Raw genomic sequence first — 22,147 nt, forward strand, 5'->3', positions numbered from 1 at the left:
CAGGGAAAGTCATGATTCTCCTTCATCGGTGTGTGTGTCATGTCTTTTATATATGTCTATATGTACGCATGGTTCATTGATGCAGGGCATTGTAGGTACAAGTACCGGGTAGGTACGGGGTATCGACTCCACCTAGTTTCGCAAGTCTAAGCATACCTTATTTGTCTGATGGGAGTGTAGAAGATAGTTGGTAGACCCTAAAATTGACCCGCAGTTACACTCATGTGAGTGTCGTCAGTCGGTCGTCAATTCCCATTTGACCGGTATGCAATTCTTGGTTCTTTGGCATTTTAATTTTGTGAGTCGTCGGGTGGTTATTTCTCATTTTGTGTGCTTCCAGTTAGTTGGAAAAGTTATTTTGAGTGAATAGTGTTATTTCATGTTGGTGTATTTGAATTAAATTAATATGCCTTTGTGATTATTGATTTAATTAAATATAATTGAGTTATTGAATTTAAATTGATTATGTGCATGTTATTTTTAAAAAGGTAATTGTATTTAATTAAAAAAAAAAAGGAAACAAAGTTTTAAAAAAAGTATGCTATTGGAATTTTTAGATTTTATATTGAGTTAATTTCAAATAAGGAAAAGAAAAAGAAAATGTCTCCATTGACTTTTTAGAGGAGATTAGATTTTTACTTTTTTGGAAAATTGTTATTGGTTGAATGAAACTTTAACCTAAAAGTTTTTAGATATATTTACCTGAGAGTTCACAGGAAAAGAGGAGAGGAAATTTTTGGAAGCTAAGTTTGGAAACAAAAAATTGGAGATTGGATTTGGATTGAAGATTTTGGTGTGCAGATTGAGGCTCATCCCAAATTTTCTTCCAGGAGTGCATTTACAAGTTGCATAGATTTTATCTTTCTTTTTGTTTAATTTTTTTTTTTTTTAAATGGTTTGAAAACTACCTGTGTGTGTTTGGATTTCAAGAATTTTTTATTGGAAGCTTTGAATTTAGTATAAGTTGTGGGAATTGAGTGATTTATATTTGAGCTAATCTCTTCCCAAATTAGTTTTGTTAATTTTGAAGAAATTGAATTTTAGAACCAGAAATTTAGTTCTCTAAGTGTGTTTTTTAAGTTGAGTAATTTGTTGTAAATCTTCCCATTTCAAGTTTGGGGAGTAAAAGATTTATTTTATGTTTGTATGGAGGTTTCCAGATTGTTTAAAAACAAGGATTATGTTGGCCAAATTTTTACAAATTAACCTCCCTGTGTGTGTTCATGATTTTTCCATGTGTGTCAGAGCAATGGAAATTTGCATATAATCCCCTCTATTTTGTTTAATTTTCTCTTTGATTTTGCCCAAAATCATTTAATTTGGGTCTATTATGTAACTGTTAGTATACATAAATTTTAATCAAAAATTTTCATTCAAAGAAAAAAAATTTGTTAATACTTTGTTTTTACAAAGTTATTCTTGTTGTGCAGGAAATTGAAATTTTATAAATTAAATTTAGAAAAAAAATATATAAAATATTACCCACATGGCAGGGGACTCACCTCCCCCCACCACGTGGGATGGTAGCTGCTCTACCATAGGGTAGCAACACTATTGCATGGTAGTCGCTGCTACCATATGGTAGTAGTGCTACCATCTGGTAGTCGCTACTACCATATGGTAGCAGCGCTACCATGTGGTAGCAGTGCTACCAAAAACAACAGTCACCACCTGTTAATAATTTCGCCTATTTCCTTTTTGCAGCGCTTGAAAAAAAATAACATTTCGCCAGTAAATTTTGTTGCGGATTTTATAATATATATATATATATTATAAATGTAATTTATTTATGGTTGTTGGAAATTTTAGATTTATCCATAATTTAAGTTATTATTTAGATGAGGTATATATACATAATATGATATGTGTATATAAATATATATTTGATGAATATATAATTATATACATATATTTATATTATTATATAGATTTAATGTGATTTTTATTTTTTTAGAAATTATATTATTTGGGGTATTAAATAAAATGATGCTTATGTGAAAGATATATTATTTTAATATGGGATGTTTTATTTCGTTAAGTTATTATGATGCTTTTCTTGTTCATAAAGAAAAAGGGGCAATTGGTTATTTGAGGTTAGTTTAAATTCTAGCCTTATTAGACTAATGACATCTTTGAATTTCCTTAAAAAGGAGTGGTTGTGTTTTCTTAAATCTTTAATATTGAATTGCAAATATATAATGATTTTATTATTTTCAAAAGATTGTTTGAATTATGATCTTTAGTGAATTTGGTATTTTTTTAGCAAAGAGCTTGATTTCGTTGCAATTCTTGTAAATGATTAGTTGTCATGTGGTAGTTATTGTTGTACCCTCTTGATCAGGTGTTATCCTTATAACCTTGTTGATGTAAACCATGTTGTGTTATGTTCCATATGGTTAACCAAGGGTTAGTAAGATTGTATTTTTGTCACCCTTGTTTTGTCATGGTTATATGGCTGTCAGTATCACCATAGGGTTCTCATAGAGAGACCGTGATTGTATAGTGTCCTATGGGAGAGTGGCTTTTGAGTGGGGGTCATGCCTGAAGTAGATGGTTGGATAACCCATCAAAAGTGAGTTAATAAGTGATAACCTAATAATTGATTAGGGGGTGGGTAGTTCTAAACATTAAGTAAGATATTGTACCCCACGCATGGTTGAGTGCTCATATAGACTCAAGATATAGTGGGAAGGCCTGGAATGGTAAACCGACCACCTTGTCTTCACGAAGGGTTGGTAGGGTCCGCATGAGTCTTAGATGGAACTAGGGGTTTGGGAAAGTTTACTAGGATAACCGAGGTTGGGGGTCGGGACCTATGGAGGCCTACTTAGGGTAGCCATCTCAAGCTATGCGATGACACTCTCTCTTTAGGGTCACTAGTGTATTGTGATGTTGAGTTCACCTAGAGTATTGTGGAGTCACACTTGTATTGTCGACCATGTTTTGCTTGTGCTTGCTTGGGGGTCTTTTGCTATCTCCTAGCATGGTGGGATGGTTCTATTTCAGGATCACATGGTTGGGTGGTAGTGCCACTTCCAATCGGATGTTTATGTTTGTGCCTTCATGCAAGGATTGGCTTTGCAGATTGATGGGAATGGGTATGGGATAGACTAGCCTAGTCTATGCTCTTTGATCCTCTCCTTGGATCACTAGGTGTTCCAACCACACCCTAGGGTCTCTAGGACTTCCCTTGCTTGTGGATTCCCCTGACCTTGCCCAATCCACCCACCAACAACTTGAGGTACTTCTCCTAAGGTCTCACCTACTCACAAGATTCAAAAGAACCCTTACTTAGGCTAATAAGGGTTTAGCTTCTCCAACACCTTCTTAGGTCCTAGCAAGGATAGGACAGGTCTTAGACATAGTTTTCTACCCTTTCATGTGTCCCCAAGAGGTTTATACCTTCCTATTTGTTACCGATCTCACTATTTTGCTTCTTTCCTACAAAATAGGGCTACAAGGAATGAGCCCCAATTAGGCCTCCACTCCGGACTTTTAGGGCTCCCTCTTGAAAACGACGACCAAACTTGTGAAACTCCCCAAAAGGACTGCTATTCAATTGGAAAATACTCAAATATTTTTCTTGTTTTGGGCCTCCAAGTGTCCGTACACTTCCCTAGGTGAATTTTGGGGTTTTTGAGGGTTCTGAAGAGGATTTTTAGGCCTACCAAGGTCATAGTGATGGTTTGATGTCTTCACCACCTTATATGGATTGGTAGAAGCTCCTCCTTCTCACAAATGGTGCTCCACTCAACCCTCTACAACTCCTCCAAAGGTTTCCTCCTTCTCTATCCTTCCTTGCTCCCATGGACCTCTGCAACCTTAACCCTTCCTAGTCGGGCATTGTCCAGTCTCGCCTAGGAGTGGGTCTTTGAATGGCTTCCCTGCATCTTCAAGGGCCCTGCTTTCTTTGAGGTAATTTACAGGGTCTTCACTCCTATTCCCCATGGTTTCATGGTGATTCCACAATGGGGATAGGAGTTGTCAACCCATTTACACAAAACAGTCCAAAACTGGACAATGGAAGAGTAATTTCACAAAATATTTACAAGTACACAAAACCTGCACAACACAACTAACCTAAATGATCAAAAATGAAAGTATGAACACAACACAAGTCTCTCAAGTCATTTTAGTCTGCAAATCAATCCATTAACAATCTTTTCATACTCCATTTGTGCCGACTGGCAACAAAAATACAGTCACTGTCAAGGTTTCTTCTCTTTGGCCGTACAATCTGACATTTTCCTCCCTCATTTTAGGGTTTGCAACAATATATAGTATCCTTTCCTTGGTCTATGTGCAAAAATTAGGGTTCTCCATGCTAAACTAAGGTTTTGACCTATTAGGTGGAAAAGTTGCTTGACAACTTTGAAAAGTTGTCATGCAACTTTTTGCAACTTTTGAGCAACTTTTGCAATGTTGCTTTTAATGACTTCTAGGCCTACATTGGGCTATCCTATGGACACCACCATGCTAAAAGGACCCCAAACTCATCAATGGCACACATACCCTCTACTCCACAAGAAACCTCAACCAAGACTTGAGAACCTAGGACCTAAACAAGACTACTAAGCTCATGGCTCTTATTACATTTACAATGGCTTCTTAAAGAAGCAAAATATCACCAAAATCCAAAAGGAGGAAGACCTTAGAAGGGTTCTCCTACACCATACTCCCCCTCTGCATAGAATTAAGGAACTTGTGGAGAGATGAGAGCTGGGTCAATACCAAGTTTCTTGAACCTACCCTCTTCAAGCCAAGTGGCTTCAGACTCTAGTTGACCTGCCCACTTCACCAAGTGTTCCATGTAGACCTTGTGTCTAGTAGACTTTTTCACCCTTGACTCTAAGATCTCCTCTGTTATGGGCTGCTTCATTTGAGGTAAGGCATTCACATCCAAGTCTTGCAGTACCTTGGCTTGATTCTCAGTTTGCCCTGCTATTTTACCCTTATATAATATCAGATCAGCAACATTGAAGACTGGTGATATAGCCAAATCTGAAGGAAGATCCACCTTGTAGGCATTCTCACCATATTTTGACAGAATTCTACAAGGTCCTACCCTCTTCATTTGCAGTTTAGTAGGCTTGCTGCTTTGTAATCTAGCTTTGTTCAGATGGACCATCACATAGTCACCCACTTTGAATTGAACCTCTCTCCTTTTTTCATCCACTTTAGCTTTCAGTTTTTTAGTAGACTCTAGGATGGCTCTCTTGACCTGTTCTTGGACTTCCTTGATGGTTTGAGTGAATTCCTCTGCTTGCCCACTCTTCATCTCCATGGAACCAAGTTCTCTTAGTTCACACACCCCTCTTGGATGTCTGCCATAAACAACCTCAAAAGGACTCCTTCCAGTGGTCCTATTTACACTGTCATTGTAGGCATACTCCGCTTGTGGAATGACTAGATCCCATGTCTACCCATACTCCTTGGTTAGACACCTCAACAAGCTACCCAACACCCTATTAATGACTTTAGTTTTCCCATCAGTTTATGGATGGTAAACTAAGCTAAATGATAAATTGGTCCCTAGTCTTTTCCATAAGGTTTGCCAAAAATGGCCCATGAACTTGTTGTCCCTATCTGAAACAATACTTAGTGGGAGTCCATGAATCCTTACAATCTCCTTAAAGAAGAGATATGCAATATAGCTGGCATCATGAGTAGTTCTACATGGAATAAAATGGCTCATTTTAGAAAACCTATCTACTACCACATAGATGATATCCATACCTGTCTTTGTCTTGGGGAGTCCTACCACAAAGTCCATGCTCACACACTCCCAAGGCCTATTTGGGACCGGTAATGGCTGATAGAGGCCTGCATTGCTTGATCCTCCTTTGGCTCTTTGACACACACCACACTGCTCCACATACCTTCTCACATCCCTTGGCAACCTAGGCCAATATTAGTACCTCTGTACTAGATCCAAGGTTTTATTGATTCCAAAGTGTCCACTTAGACTACCATTGTGTTTCTCTTGTATGAGATTTTCTCTCATGGATCCTCTAGGCACACATAGTTGATTTCCTTTGAACAAGAGACCACTTTGAAGAGTGTATTTTGCATACTCACCATGAAAATTATTCTCAAACTCCTTGTAGACCTTGTAGGGTGATGAGAAGTCTTCATCTTCATAGAGATCCTTGAAACCTTCTATTCCTATGCTCTGCAATTGTAACTCTTGGACAGTCAACAACTTCCTGCTTAAAGCATCTGCCACCTTATTGAGTTACCCCTTTTTATGCTTGATAGTAAAGGTAAAGGATTGGAGGTATTCCATCCACTTCATATGTCTATTGCTAATCTTCTCTTGAGTGTTAATGTAACTCAAAGCCTGGTTATCTATGAACACCACAAATTCCTTTGGGAGTAGGTAATGCCTCCACTTCTTGAGAGACTGAACTAGTGCATACAACTCTAGATCATATATTGAATACTGCTTCTTTGCCTTATTAAGTTTTTCACTAAAAAATGCCACAGGCCTTCCCTCTTGACTCAATACACCCCCTACTGCAATGCCACTTGCATCACACTCAATGTAAATAGTTTGTCAAAAGTAGGTAAGAGTAGGATGGGTTTTGTGGCTACTTCTTGCTTCAATAATTGGAATGCTTCATCAGCTTGTTTAGTCCATTTGAATTTAGTTTTTAGGCCTCCTTTTATGGGGTCAAGTACTGGTGCACATATGCCACTAAAGTTCCTCACAAGCTTTCTATAGAATTGGGCTAAACCATGGAAACTCCTAACTTCAGTCCCTATTTTAGGGGCAGGCCAATTCAAGACTGCCTCCACTTTGCTTGGATCCATCTTCAAGGTTCCTTTAGACACCACAAACCCCAAGTAGACTAACTCTTGCTTCAAAAAGTCACACTTCTCTAAGTTGATTGCCAACTTCTCTTCATCCAATCTCTCTAGGACTAACCTCAAGTGTTCTAGGTGCTCCTCTTTGGTTCTGCTATAGATGAGTATGTCATCCAAGTACACCACCACAAATCTACCTATGAAGTCCTTTAGTACCTCATTCATCAACCTCATGAAGGGTCTTGGCGCATTGGTAAGTCCAAATGGCATCACAATCCATTCATACAACCCTTCCGTGGTCTTAAAAGCGGTCTTCCACTCATCACCCTCCTTGATTCTAATTTGGTGATAACCACTTTTAAGGTCCAACTAGTAAAATACATGGCACCTCCTAAACAGTCCATCAAATCCTCTATTCTAAGAATAGGAAATTTGTACCTTATGGTGATCCTATTGATTGCCCTTGAATCAGTGCAAAGTCTCCACTTGCCTCCCTTCTTTGATGCTAGCACTACCGGGGCTGCACATGGGCTGATGCTCTTCTTGATCAGTCCTTGATCCAACAACTCCTATACTTGCCTTGTCACCTCCTTGTTTTGATCAGGTGTGAGCTTATATGCAGCTTTATTAGGTAGGGATGCACTGGGAACAAAGTCTATTTGATGGCTTATAGACATTCTTGGTGGAAGTGTTGCAGGTGCTCCATTTCTCACTATGTCTTTATACTCTTGCAACATCTGTTTCACCTCCTTAGGTACTTCTGTCTACAACTTATCTTCCTCCTCCTTTGGCTTCACAAAGATGGCACATCCCACTATCTCCTCTTCATGTAGCAAGTGTAAGAATTCTTTACCAGTATTAAGTAAGACACTAGGTGTTCTTGAGGTTCCCTCATCATTCTCTGTCAGAGACTGAATCTTAAAGGTTCTGCTGTCCTTTTTGAAGGAAATGGAGTTCTCCTCTCCATCATAGATCACCTTCCTATCAAATTTCTAGGGCCTACCTAGCAGTAGATGACAAGCATCCATGGGTAACACATCACAAAGGATCTTATCCTTGTATCCTCTAATAGAGAACTCTACCCAAGTTTGTTCATTGACAAGCACACTTTGCTCTTGATTCAACCATGTCACCTTGTAAGGGCTAGTGTGGGGTATCCTTGTGAGTTTCAACTTCTTGGCTACCTCATCTAATATGATGTTATCAGTTGACCCTGAATCAACTATCACCTTGCAAACTTTACCAAGGATCTTGCATCTCACCCTAAACAATGCTCTCCTATGCTTAGGTTCATCCTTAATCAGCTGTCTTATCAAGACTCTATTGAACATCAGATTTTCTCCAATCTCTGATTCAATATGGTCCACCTCAGGTGTTTTGTTGCTTTATGTGTCTTCATGGGCATAAGCAACCCTCTTTCCAATGTTTGATGAGGTAGGCTTGTCAGGGCATCTATAGGCCGGGTGTCCCAATTGTCCACAATTATAGCATTTCATGGTTGCAAAGTAGGAACTACTCCTGCCGGTACCTCTACCCCTATTTGGACCTCCTTGTACACCTCTTTCTCGAGAATGACCTCGTCTAAGAGTGGTTTCACTATTATGCTCAATCAACTTGGACTCTCCTTGATTCCTTTGCTCACTTGTCTTGCTTTGGTGACCACCTTGGTGATTCATTTGATCTCTACCTCTGCCTCTACCCTAGTTGTTGGAGTCTCCCTTCCTTTTGTTCCTCTCTTCCACCTTAGCAGCAAGCTGATGACACTTTTGGATAGTGGTAGGAGTCCATAGGCTTATCTCCTCTTGGATGTTCCACTTTAGGCCACTTAGATACCTAGCCACGTTGATGGATTCCTCTTCTTGGACTTTGGATCTAAGACAAAGCTTTTGAAACTCCTTTGTGTAGGAGGCCACATCAAGATCTTTCTACTTCAATCCCTATCTCTTCTTATGAAGTTGGACTTCATAATCCTCTGGCAAGTAGTTCTCTTTGATCTTACTCACCATGGCCTTCCAATTTGCAATAGGTGACTTCCCCATGCTAATTCTCTCCTCTTGCAAGTACTTCCACCATGTCAAGGCTGCTCCCCTTAGTCTTGATTTGGAAACCTTAACCTTTTGGGCTTCTATCACACCTTCACACTCAAAATGGTTCTCCATACCCTCAATCCATTCCATGACAGTGTCAATGTCCATCCTTCCACTAAAAAGTGGCAATCCTTCAAAATATTTTGGATTCAAAGCCTTAATGGCCTTTACAAATGGTTCTTCATTGATTAAGGGGTCTGGTTTAGGTATGATGTCATCAAGGTCAATAGCTTTCTTGCCTCTGTAATTGGTGTCTGAACCCCAGAGTCCATGTGCCCTCTGATCAACCACTTCTTGCAGCTTGTTCCGTATCTCACTCATAGCATCTTCAAGGAGTCTATTTTTCTCCTTCTGTTCTTCTACCTCCCTAGCCAACTCTGCATTAGTGACCATTATGTTCTCCCCTACTAATTCACCAGAATATATAGACATGCACGGTCCACCAAATCTTTAACTTGCTCTGATACCAATCTGATGGGAATGGGTATGGGATAGACTAGCCTAGTCTATGCTCTTTGATCCTCTCCTTGGATCACCAGGTGTTCCAACCACACCCTAGGGTCTCTAGGACTTCCCTTTCTTGTGGAATCCCCTGACCTTGCCCAATCCACCCACCAACAACTTGACGTACTTCTCCTAAGGTCTCACCTACTCACAAGATTCAAAAGAACCCTTACTTAGGCTAATAAGGGTTTAGCTTCTCCAACACTTTCTTAGGTCCTAGCAAAGATAGGATAGGTCTTATACATATTTTTCTACCCTTTCATGTGTCCCCAAGAGGTTTAGACCTTCCTGTTTCTTACCGATCTCACTATTTTGCTTCTTTCCTACAAAATAGGGCTACAAGGAATGAGCCCCAATTAGGCCTCCACTCCAGAATTTTAGGGCTCCTCTTGCAAACAATGACCAAAATAGTGAAACTCCCCAAAATGACTGCTATTCAATTGGAAAAGGCTCAAATATTTTTCTGGTTTTGGGCCTCCAAGTGTCCGTACACTGCCCTAGGTGAATTTTGGGGTTTTTGAGGGTTTTTAGGCCTGCCAAGGTCACAGTGATGGTTTGATGTCTTCACCACCTTATCTGGATTGGTAGAAGCTCCTCCTTCTCACCAATGGTTCTCCACTCACCCCTCTACAACTCCTCCAAATGGTTCCTCCTTCTCTATCCTTCCTTGCTCCCACGAACCTCTGCAACCTTAACCCTTCCTAGTCGGGCACTGTCCAGTCTCGCCTAGGAGTGGGTCTTTGAATGGCTTCCCTGCATCTTCAAGGGCCCTACTTTCTTTGAGGTAATGTACAGGGTCTTCACTCCTATTCCCCATGGTTTCATGGTGATTCCACAATGGGGATAGGAGTTGTCAACCCATTTACACAAAACAGTCCAAAACTGGACAATGGAAGAGTAATTTCACAAAATATTTACAAGTACACAAAACCTGCACAACACAACTAACCTAAATGATCAAAAATGAAAGTATGAACACAACACAAGTCTCTCAAGTCATTTTAGTCTGCAAATCAATCCATTAACAATCTTTTCATACTCCATTTGTGCCGACTGGCAACAAAAATACAGTCACTGTCAAGGTTTCTTCTCTTTGGCCGTACAATCTGACATTTTCCTCCCTCATTTTAGGGTTTGCAACAATATATAGTATCCTTTCCTCGTTCTATGTTCAAAAATTAGGGTTCTCCATGCTAAACTAAGGTTTTGACCTATTAGGTGGAAAAGTTGCTTGACAACTTTGAAAAGTTGTCATGCAACTTTTTACAACTTTTGAGCAACTTTTGCAATGTTGCTTTTAATGACTTCTAGGCCTACATTGGGCTATCCTATGGACACCACCATGCTAAAAGGACCCCAAAATCATCAATTTCACACATACCCTCTACTCTACAAGAAACCTCAACCAAGACTTGAGAACCTAGGACCTAAACTAGGACCTAAACAAGACTACTAAGCTCATGGCTCTTATTACATTTACAATGGCTTCTTAAAGAAGCAAAATATCACCAAAATCAAAAAGGAGGAAGACCTTAGAAGGGTGCTCCTACACCATAGATATTCCTGTGGTTCATGATTCTTGGATCATTTCATGTTGGAGATTTTGGTACCTTTGAGACCTACATGGTCATTTGTATGAGTGGATTATGTTACCTTGACAATTGGTAAAGATGTAGTTTCATATGTATTATTGGAAGCCATGTAATATTTGATTAGTGTAATCTTTGTTTATTTGGATGTTTATTATATCAATTATCTTTATTTAATGTGCAAATGCTTCTTGAAAAGAAATATATTGTAATACTTTCAATCTTCCAAATGATGAAGTTTGTTGTATGAATATGATTTATTTGCGTTCAATAGATAATGTTGGCAATTATATGTATTTGAGTATCCTAGGATGGATAGTTGGATTAACCTTAATAGTGAAATTTAACCTTTCGAATAATTCTTCGTTGGTAACCCTTTAGGAATTCTTTGTCTTAGACTTTCGCTAGTGTAATAAACATACAATGTAGTAATTAAAGCACTTTATGTGGATTAAGTTTTTTTTTTTAAACTATTTCACCCTTAGTTGGTTAGTTTGTGTGTTTTTTCCTTTAGGGTTCCTGGTGGGGCTTTACATTGTGTGCCTAAATGCATGTGCATTCCCCATTGTAATATTTTCACAAACTACTGCAGAGTATCATCTTACTGTGAGTAGGTTCCCACCACGGTTTTTCCCTTAACCGGGTTTTCCACATCAAGATCTTGGTGTTGTCTATTGTGCTTTCAATTTGCTTATGTTTGTTATTACTACAATTTATCAGATCTGTACTTGTGATTAAGTTTGTAGATCTGATGAAAACTGATTCACACCCCCCCCTCTCAGTTGTCCTCTTTGCTACTAACAATTGGTATCAGAGCTAGATCCTCCGGAAGAAGCTTAACCGCTTGAGGTGATCCAACTACAGTTGTTATCTTTAAGAAGGACAATCTGAGGTTTGATGGAAGTAACTATGCTATATGGAAGGACCGGATGAAAGTGCACTTAAATATCTTAGGGAGGATTACTGGAAGATTACAAAGAATGTCTATTATGCTCCTCTGAATGGATCGGTTACTACTGATGATTTTAAGGAAGTTGAACATAATATTAGAGCTAAGGAAGCATTGCTTAGTGCCATGAATGATTCTAAAATGACAAATGTAATGGGACTTTAGACTGCACATGAGATCTGGGAGAAGCTTGAAATCCTATATGAAGGTGATAAATAAGTGAAAGTTTCTAAGTGATAGATTTTTTAAAGGAAAGTATGATACATTGAAGATGGGAGATGATGAGAATATACACTCTTTCATGGCTAAGGTGAATGATCTGGTCCTAGGTATCATATGTGTCGATGGAACCCTTGTGGAAGATGAAATTGTTGCTAAGGTGCTGAGATCTTTTCCTCCTACTTATAAGCATAAGGTTGATGTTATTCATGAGATCTGGAGTGTGACCACAGTGACAAGAGATATGCTGGTTGGAAAGATTGTTGATTTTGAGCTAAGTGAGTTTAGAGATTCACATGAAAAGTCTGAGACAACATTTAGAGCATCAACATCTGTATCCAGAAAGTAGAAGTATGATCCTGATGAGTGAATAATATCTAGATATGAAAGAGAGAGAAGAGAGATGGAATAGCAAGAAAAAGAGTTGGATGAGCTTAAAGCATTGATTGCTCGGAGATTTCCTAAAGGAGTCAGAAAGTAGAATGGAAAATTGTCTTTGAAATGTTTCTCTTGTAATAAGATAGGACATTTTTCTTCTAGATGCCTGAAGAGAATGGCTAAGTATGATATCCATGATAAGTTAGACAAGCATGGTGGGAATGATAGATATGAGAAGTATATCAAGTATGACAAGCCTAACCGAAAGTATAGGAATCAGAAGAAGTGCTATTATGTTGTTGATGAAGGTGTTACAGATGATGAATTTGAAGGATATGAAGTTAAATTTATTGTCATTAAGGAAGATAGACCTGTACCTATTGATTCCACAAACTATACTATTGAGGAGAAAGATTAAGCTGCTAAAGTTGAAGAGAAAGATGAATGGGTGATTGATAGTGGTTGCTCACATCATATGACCGGTGAGAAAGTAAATTTGTGAGTATGGAAAAATATGATGGTGGAATAGTTAGATTTGGAGATGACAAAGCCTATGTGGTCCATGGGAGGGGTTCTATTTCTTTTGATGGTAAGAACAATATTGATTATGTCTTGTATGTTGAAGGTTTGAAGCATAATCTTTTGAGTGCTGGACAAATGGTTGATAAAGATTATGATCTACAATTCAAGAATGGAAAATGCAAGATCCTAAATGCCTTCAATATAGAGATTGCATCTGGAACTAAAATTGAAGCTAACATTTTTTATTTGAATGCTGGTGAGAAAAGTTGTTTGATTTCTCAGATTGATGAGAGTTGGTTGTGGCATAGGAGAATGTGTCATGTGAACTTTGATTTAATTATTAAGATTAGTTTTATACAAATTGTTAGAGATCTACCTAAGATTGTTAATCCTGTTAATCTGGTATGTAAAGAATGTCAGTTGGGTAAGAAAACAAGGGTTTCTTTCAAGAGAAAATAGTATATGTTTAATGGATTGCTAGATCTTGTGTATATTGACCTGTGTGGACCTACAAATGTTAGAAGTGTGTAGGGTGATAGATACTTTATGCTTCTAATTGATGATTATTCCAGGATGATGTGGGTTGTCTTTTTGAAGGAGAAATCAGAAGCATTGGACAAGTTCAAAATATTCAACGCAAAGGTTAAGACTAAATCTGGACTGAAGGTGAAATGTCTTAGATATGATAGAGGTGGAGAATTATGTTCTGGTGAGTTAAATTCATTATGTGAGAAGTATTGTCATGAGGATTTGCACCCAAGGCAAGCTTTAATTTCCTGCAATCTCGTGACACATTGTACTTCTCTCAGGCTGTGGGTGCCTATTATGAGGGCAGACTTCTGGATTATAGGTCGGCTTCCTATTTGATCACCTAAAACTTAATTGGATTTCTGAGAAAAGGGGAAGAAGGATATGCATAAAACTGAAAAATTATCTACTGCTAGGTGATCCACCATGATTGAAAATGACTTCCAAAACACTTATAAATCTCACAAAATACTCAAATAATGAAGCTATTTCTGACACACAGCTTGAATACACATGCTTGCAAAAATGATTTTCATGAAAGGTTAGTTTTCTGATGTTCACAAAAGGAGCAATGATATTCTCACAATTTTGATACAAAAGAAACACTCACATAATCAGAAACCTACACTATAACATGTTCCTTTCACACTAAGCATCTGAAGAAATTAAGATAAAATAAAGGATTCACTAGAAGAATCACAATACTTTAATCAAGTATGCTTACAACATAACACTTAGACAAAAGGTATCAAGGAGGAACTCGGCTTTAATATTGAAAATAAGGAGTTTTCTGCACTACAAATCTGGAAAAACTCATAAGAAATGAGTTACAAGAGCATGTGAATCTGCTGCTACACAAGTACAAAAATCCAGAACTAGAGAAAAAGAGTGACAAATAGTCACTTATACAAAATCTCCCCAAAATTCAAATTTGAATTCTGGCTCCAAGAATAATGTGTTGTCAACAACCCTAAGCCTTTCCTCAAAATCAGGGATTTAATTGAAAGATCACTTCCCTCAAACTGCACAAGGAGTTGCAAAATGAAAACAACTTCCTTGGGTTGGATGCAACTGAAAATCCCTCAAAATTAGGGATGTAACTACAAGAATCAAGCATTGGACCCCCTCAAAATGCTCCTTGACTGAAAGACAAACCCTAGGACTCTCTAAATGCACTCAAAGTGCTTATTATCTGACCAAAACACCTAATTTAACTCCACAAATTGACAAGTCACCTTAGTTAACTCACTCATAACACTCTACTCTGCACCCGAAAAATATCTTCTATCTAAAGTGATTTATAATTATCACTTTATGATAGATATTTACAAGTCTTGATGCAAAGATAAAGAAGTATTATATGACCCTAAAAAGATTTACTTTTTTCTACCCAACTCTTAACTGTTATCTTTACATTTCAAATACTATTTACTTGAAGTGATTTATTTCATCACCCAAATAAATATTTACAACTTTGAAAATAGAATGTAAAAATAAAAGTTAAGAGTTAGTAACACTACAAGGCTTATAACCTAAAATCATATAAGTGTTATCAAACACTTCAAAAGAATTACAATCACTACCAAGATATGAAAATAAATCTTTTAATAAGAATAAAGGCAAAATCCTTTCTTCATCGAACCTCCTAGGGTTTGTAAGTTGCAAACCTAAAACAAAAGCAGTGAAAGCTTTTCACTTTTATTTCATCGGCATCTCTCTGATTGAAAGGGCTCCGCCACCATGATTCCTAGGGTTTGAGCAAAAAAAAACTCTGGCCACCATGAAGAAACCATAAAGCTCGACCTTAATAATACTCTTAGCCGTTGGAAGAGGATTACACAGAGGAAAATGACTGGTAAGGTAAATTCTATTATACTCCTTCTCAATTTTCATCGATATCTATTCTTTCTTAAGGCACTATCCCTTATTCTTTCACTTTGATAGTATATATGTTCTTTTGATGTATTCTATCATGCTCAGATCTTTTGATGCTCTAGCTGTTTGGACTTGCCTTGGGTATGGTGACTGCAAATTCTCTATTTCACTACCTTCTATGGTTGTCCAAATGAAACCCTTTACTGTCAATAATGTCCTTTGATGCTTCATGAAAGCCACAGAGTAATAACTTTCCATAATGTTGCAACTGTGAATGATCATTGTTATTGTTGAAGAAGACTGTATTCATGGACTCTGAAACTGCTCTATTAAGAATCATTTTCCGCTCTAATCATTGTGGATCTTGTAGTCTTCCTTCTCATCTAGTGTTGACACAGTCCACACCTTTGATCTCTGTCAAGAACCTCATTCACTATTTTGAAGCTTGTAAACCTAGTAATGAAAAGGTTATTTCCTTGTTTATGGCTATAACTCCAAACATGGACTATGCTTGCATTGAACTTCTTTTGAGGTTCATTCTTACAATAGATCTTGCTTCTAATGGAGTATTTTCTTTTTTCTTCCTTTCAAAACCAATCACTCCGACTATGATTGCATCCTTGTAATGGGAATTTTTGTGCATTGCGAGCTAATATTTTACTGTACTCACAGGTTTTCTTTTCTCTGTAATTCTCATGTTGTTCTGAAGTTGCATACTATATCACCTTGGAGCTTAAGGCTGCTTATTTGACTGTAAATTTTTGTTGGCTATAGCTATTATGGACATGCTTACGGTCATGAAATGGTACAAAGAGAAATGATCATATATGTCCTCTTGTCTTGAAAAATCATTGTTAAAGAACACTTGGATTGCATATTGTATTAAGTCTTTGCTAAGGATCGACTTGAAACTTGAACAATATGGGCTGCTATCATCCATATGATTATCTTCATCATGAAGTTATGACTGTTCCTTTAAGTTGATCATGATTGTTACGTTTGTAACTCATGACTATTGTATTTGTGAGCTTTGATCTTTTTATGAAGAATTTCACATATCTTCCTTATAAGTTTTTCAACTTAACAGTGAACAAGACCACTATATTTGTTGTGAAATATGCACTTGGATGCATGGCAACTTTCTTATGGTAGGGAATTTGTTCTATATAGGTTTTCGGCCTTCAATACTATCCCATGTTTCTTTCTAATGGCTAACCTTGTGGATTGTAACTTGATTTGAACAAGGTTCTACTTGCATTGTGAGTATCAATCTTTTGGTAGTTATATCCACATGGATACTATCCACGACTTTGGAATTTTCATGAATACCCTTAACTATGCCCATGATTTGAATACTCACTTTAATCTTGACAATGAATATTCATTGTTTGTATTGATACTTCAAACTACTGATCTAAGTTTCCATTGGCCATGAGGCTCTGTGCATAGTCACTGCCCATTGATCATTAACTGAGTGTCTCAAGACATGGATGCTCATGAGGTCTGCTACAAATCTTTGACTTCCTTATGTCTCTTGAGCCATTATTAATCTTTCTATGCTATATAGAATTACTCTCTTTGATGCTCTAGGTCTGGTCATGACCTTTTATGACTACATTATACTGTCAACTGAAGGATCATTCCCTCATAGGTCATGGTGAATACATCCTTATATTTGACTTCCATTACTGTGAGTGGTTGTAATTGTGTTCCTTTTAATTGCATTTTCTTTGATAGTGATTGCTCATTTGATTATTATACCAATTATTCCTTCTTATCTCCTATCATTGTACCTATAGCATTGACTTTCTTATACTTGGCTTTTCAAAGCATTGACTGTGCTTACTTGAATGGGGCTGCTATAAATCCATTTGTATGTACCAAACATTGGCTGCTATCAATTATATCTATTGTTTGTGTGAATCCATGATTAATGATTGTATTTATTCTTGAGCAATTCTTTGTGCATTCTTTCTCACTATGAGATCAGCATGATGAACAACTATGTTCTTTTTATTATCTTTCCACTTGCTTATGAGTTCATCACAATATACTATATTGTTGATACAGTAAGAAAGTCTTACCCCTCTCCTCTAATGAAATTTATCATCTTTTAATTGTATTGGATCTACCTTTTACAAAGTTGTATTTGTGTACGTGATTGCAGTTATTACCTTCACATATATTCATATCTGTATTACAAAATTTGTGTGTTGGATGACCTAAGAAGATATAAAGTTGCTCTTTGCTTTACAACTTGTATGTGATTGTTCACAAATGGCTACAAAATGACACTGGCTTGCTGCCACTTTAACTGTCACAATATATTTTCTTAGGCCTGTGCTTACTCCTTATGTGAAAGGAAAGCTCTTTTAGTGACATATCATTGTCTCCAATGGAGACCCTTGAACCCTATGATTCAAGTAGCTCACTGTTGTGTTGTTCTTTCATGGTGACCCTTCATTAATTAAGCTACTCTCTATGCTCCCTTATATCTCATTTTAATTTATGCATGCATGTGACTTTACATTGGTTGTCACTTTATACTATTATGTGTGTAGTTAAGGTATATGATAGAGACCTTTGTGGTTGAAATGAATACAAACTGAAATTGCTTTTGTGATAGTCTGTCAAGCATGAATATCTTTGTGATCTATTTGTTAGACAATTCAAATAACCGGAAGACAACTAAGAGGGGGGGGCTGAATCAGTTGTCACGAATTACTGGAACCTTAAGCAATTAAAACTTTAATACCAAAACCCAAAAGATAAATACCAAAATGCATAAACCAAATACCGAAATAGTAGATAAACCAATTAACCATAAGCAATAATCAAAGAATTAATACCATCCACATGACACCAATATTTATACGTGGAAAACCTGGTAAAGGGAAAACCACGGTGGGAAGCCTACCCACAATCAGATAATACTTATGTATTAAGTATGAGAATTATAATTGAGGGACCTGCACTTGCAAGAAGGTCAACAGCCTAGAGCACGTTTCTCATCACAAAAGGAGTCTCATTGACTACATAGAAATCCAAACTACAATCTGGAGAAATGAATGAACTGTAAAGATAACATCTCATATGCCTGAATATAGTTTTGGTTAAGCTCAATACTGGAGGACTAAATCCTCTTACATAAACCCAACTCGATCACCAATGATCGACCAAATCCTCTACCTGAATGATTATTAAATTATTCGCTCCCATACCAATCGCATACCATGATGATCTACAATGAGATCTTACATCATATATATACAAACCCTCGACCACAAACAATATGGTCAGACACCAGAAAATAAGACAATTAAATAATTATAAAACATGTCATCCAAAGACCAAAAAAATAATATCCAACCCATAAGATATCCTGAAAATACATCGAGAGTCCAATCCACACATTACATTAAGTCGATTCATAACCTAGATACACTAGGACCCAATTTAGGTCCACACACGCTAAAGAAATGATCTCAATCAACTAAATCTCGGACATGATCACCATCAGCATCCTCAATCCATACCAGAAGCCACACCAACACCACTTATGCATATCATCAAAGATCTTCATCAAAGCTCTATCGATGAAACCCTCATTGGAACCACAAACCAAGCTTTCTAGCAAACAGGGTAGCATCCGATCACCAAATCCAAAACCAATTGACTGAACATGAACATGAGTAGCATGAGTAAACCAATTTCATAACGCAAACATACCGGATCATATCAAACCAGAAACCAAACAACCTACAGGGACCAAAAGGGTGTCGGTAAAGCATCCAAAACAGCTAGTGTTGACATCAATGACAAAATATCAATGCAACACATAATCAATTCCTCCAAATGGAAAACAATCTCCCCCTTTGGCATTGGTGGCAACACTAGATGTGAAAAACATCCAAGTGCCAAGAAATGCTAAAACAAGTCTCCCCCAATGGAAGACAACCAACAATCTCCCATACAAAGATATAGCAATGAAGTTCTGAAATAAAGACCAAACTCCCCCTGTGAATGATATCTATGTTAAGCTCTGTTTTTCACATATATCACTCCCCCTTTGACATCAATGCCAGAATGAATAAGATCTCTAATAATGCATACCAAATTGATGCCAAAAAAATATCAATCAGTTCTCTTCCAGAGGGTCAAAAACCCCTAATCTATCTCTCAAGTACTCAAATGATTCTTTAGGAAAATGTTTAGTGAAAATATCTGCAATTTGTTCTTTAGTGTTCACCAAAACTAATCTAACTTCATTTTCTTCGACCTTCTCCATCAAAAATTTATACATGATAGATATGTGCTTTGTCTTAGAATGAAATATCGGATTCTTTGATATGTCAATAGCAGTAGAGTTATCATAGTGAATAAAAATCAGTCCAGTGCAATGCACTTTAATGCCCTTCAACATTTGCTTCATCCATAGAAACTGTGTATAGTTAGTAGCAGCAACAACATACTCAACTTCAATAGTAGATAAAGAAGTACATGATTGCTTCTTGTTGATCCATGAGACCAATTTCTTTCCAAGAAATAAAGCTCCACTAGAAGTACTTTTCCGGTCATCAACATCACCAACCCAATCTGCATCTGTATATGCACATAAGGTAAAGTCGTCATCCTTAGGGTACCACAAACCATATTTAAATGTACTTTGCAAGTATCTAAAAATTAATTTCATTGCACTCTCATGATTTTCTCTACAATCACTCTGAAATCTAGATGCAATGCAAACAACATTCATTATGTCAGGCCTAGTCTGAGTCAAATATAGCAGACCTCCAATCATAGACTTGTATCTTGTAGGATTTACTGGTGCAGAAACATCTTTCCTTGTCAGTTTCTCACTTGTAATGATAGGAGTATTTAACAATTTAGAATCTACTATAACAAATTTCTTCAACAATTCCCTAGCATACTTAGTTTGACAGATGTAAATACCTTTATCAGTCTGAGTAATCTGCAAACCTAAGAAAAATTTCATTTCACCAATCATAGACATTTCAAATTCTTTCTCCATATTCTTAGAAAATTCCATGCACAACTTATCTTCACCTCCAAAAATGATATCAAAAAAAAATTCAATAATCAGTATATCATCATCAGTGACTTTATAATATAGATTACTATCAGCATTACCTTTAGTGAAACCAAGCTTCAAAAGATATTTATCTAACCTTGCATACCAAGTTGTAGGTGCCTGTTTCAATCCATATAAAGCTTTCCTTAACCTGCAAACCATGTTTGTATTATCTGAAAGTGAAAAACCATCAGGTTTCTCAATACAAACTTCATCATTAAGATCCCCATTCAAAAATGCACACTTGACATCCATCTAATAAACCTTGTAGTTTTTATGGGCAGCACAAGCAAGAAAAATTCTTACAGCTTCAATCCTAGCTACAGGTGCAAAAGTTTCACCATAATCAAATCCTTCCTTCTAAGAATATCCTTTACAAACCAATCTAGCTTTAGTCCTTACTTGTCCATCTTCATTCAATTTATTCCTTAAAACCCATTTAGTTCCAATAACATTCTTATTTTTAGGCTAGGGAACTAAAGTCCATGTGTTATTTTTCTCAATCTGATCTAATTCTTCTTCCATAGCTTTCAACCAACATTCATCTTTACAGGCTTCAATTACTGATACCAGTTCAATTTGAGAAACATACCTCATTAGATGCCAATCTCCTTCTTGTCATCACTCCATTTTTCTTATCCCCAATGATCTGATCTTCTGAATGATTCAATCTCACATACCTAGGAGTCTTCTGACTCTCTGTTCCTCTTCTCGGTTCTTCAGTTATTGTTGAATTTTTTAATACTGCTGGAGTAATTGGTTCAACATTTTGTTCCAGTAAAGGTGCTACCGGTTTAGATATTATTATTTCCACTGCCATTTCTTGCTCATAAACTCTGATTTGACTTCTATTCAACTCATCCACCTTGACATTAGAACTCTCCATAATTCTCTGCAATCTCTTGTTATAACATCTATATGTTTTGCTTTCATTAGAATAACCAAGAAATATTCCTTCATCACATCTAGGATCAAATTTTCCAATGATATCATCTCTCCTGATGTAACATTTACTACTAAAGATTTTGAAATACTTAACTATAGGTGTATTGCCAAACCACAATTCATAAGGTGTCTTATCGGTTTCTCCTTTGATATGTACTATGTTGAATGTATAAAGCATTGTGGTCACTACTTCTCTCAAGTAGATATGAGGTAGACTAGCTTCCATCATCATTGTTCTAGTATCATCCAAGATAGTTATGTTCTTCCTTTCCACATCTCCATTTTGATGACGTGTCTGGTGATCAGAAAATTGGCTCCTTATACCATGCTTCTCACAAAAGATTAAACTCACTGGATGTGAATTCTCCACCATGATCTAACCTTAAACATTTAATCTTCAATTATGTCTATCTCAACTTTAGCCTTAAAGATTTTAAACTTTTCAAAAGCCTCATATTTCTCCCTTAGAAAAGTAAGCCACATCATTCTAGAATAATCATCAATAATTAGCATAAAATATCTATCACCTTGAAATTTTTTAACTCTAGCAGGGCCACACAAATCAATATGAACAAGATCAAGAACATCATTAGATTTATCTTGTATACTCTTAAAAGAGGTTCTGACCTGTTGTCCCATTTGACATTCTTTA

The sequence above is a fragment of the Cryptomeria japonica genome, chromosome 11, assembly GCF_030272615.1.
Source record: "Cryptomeria japonica chromosome 11, Sugi_1.0, whole genome shotgun sequence".
NCBI lineage: Eukaryota > Viridiplantae > Streptophyta > Pinopsida > Cupressales > Cupressaceae > Cryptomeria > Cryptomeria japonica.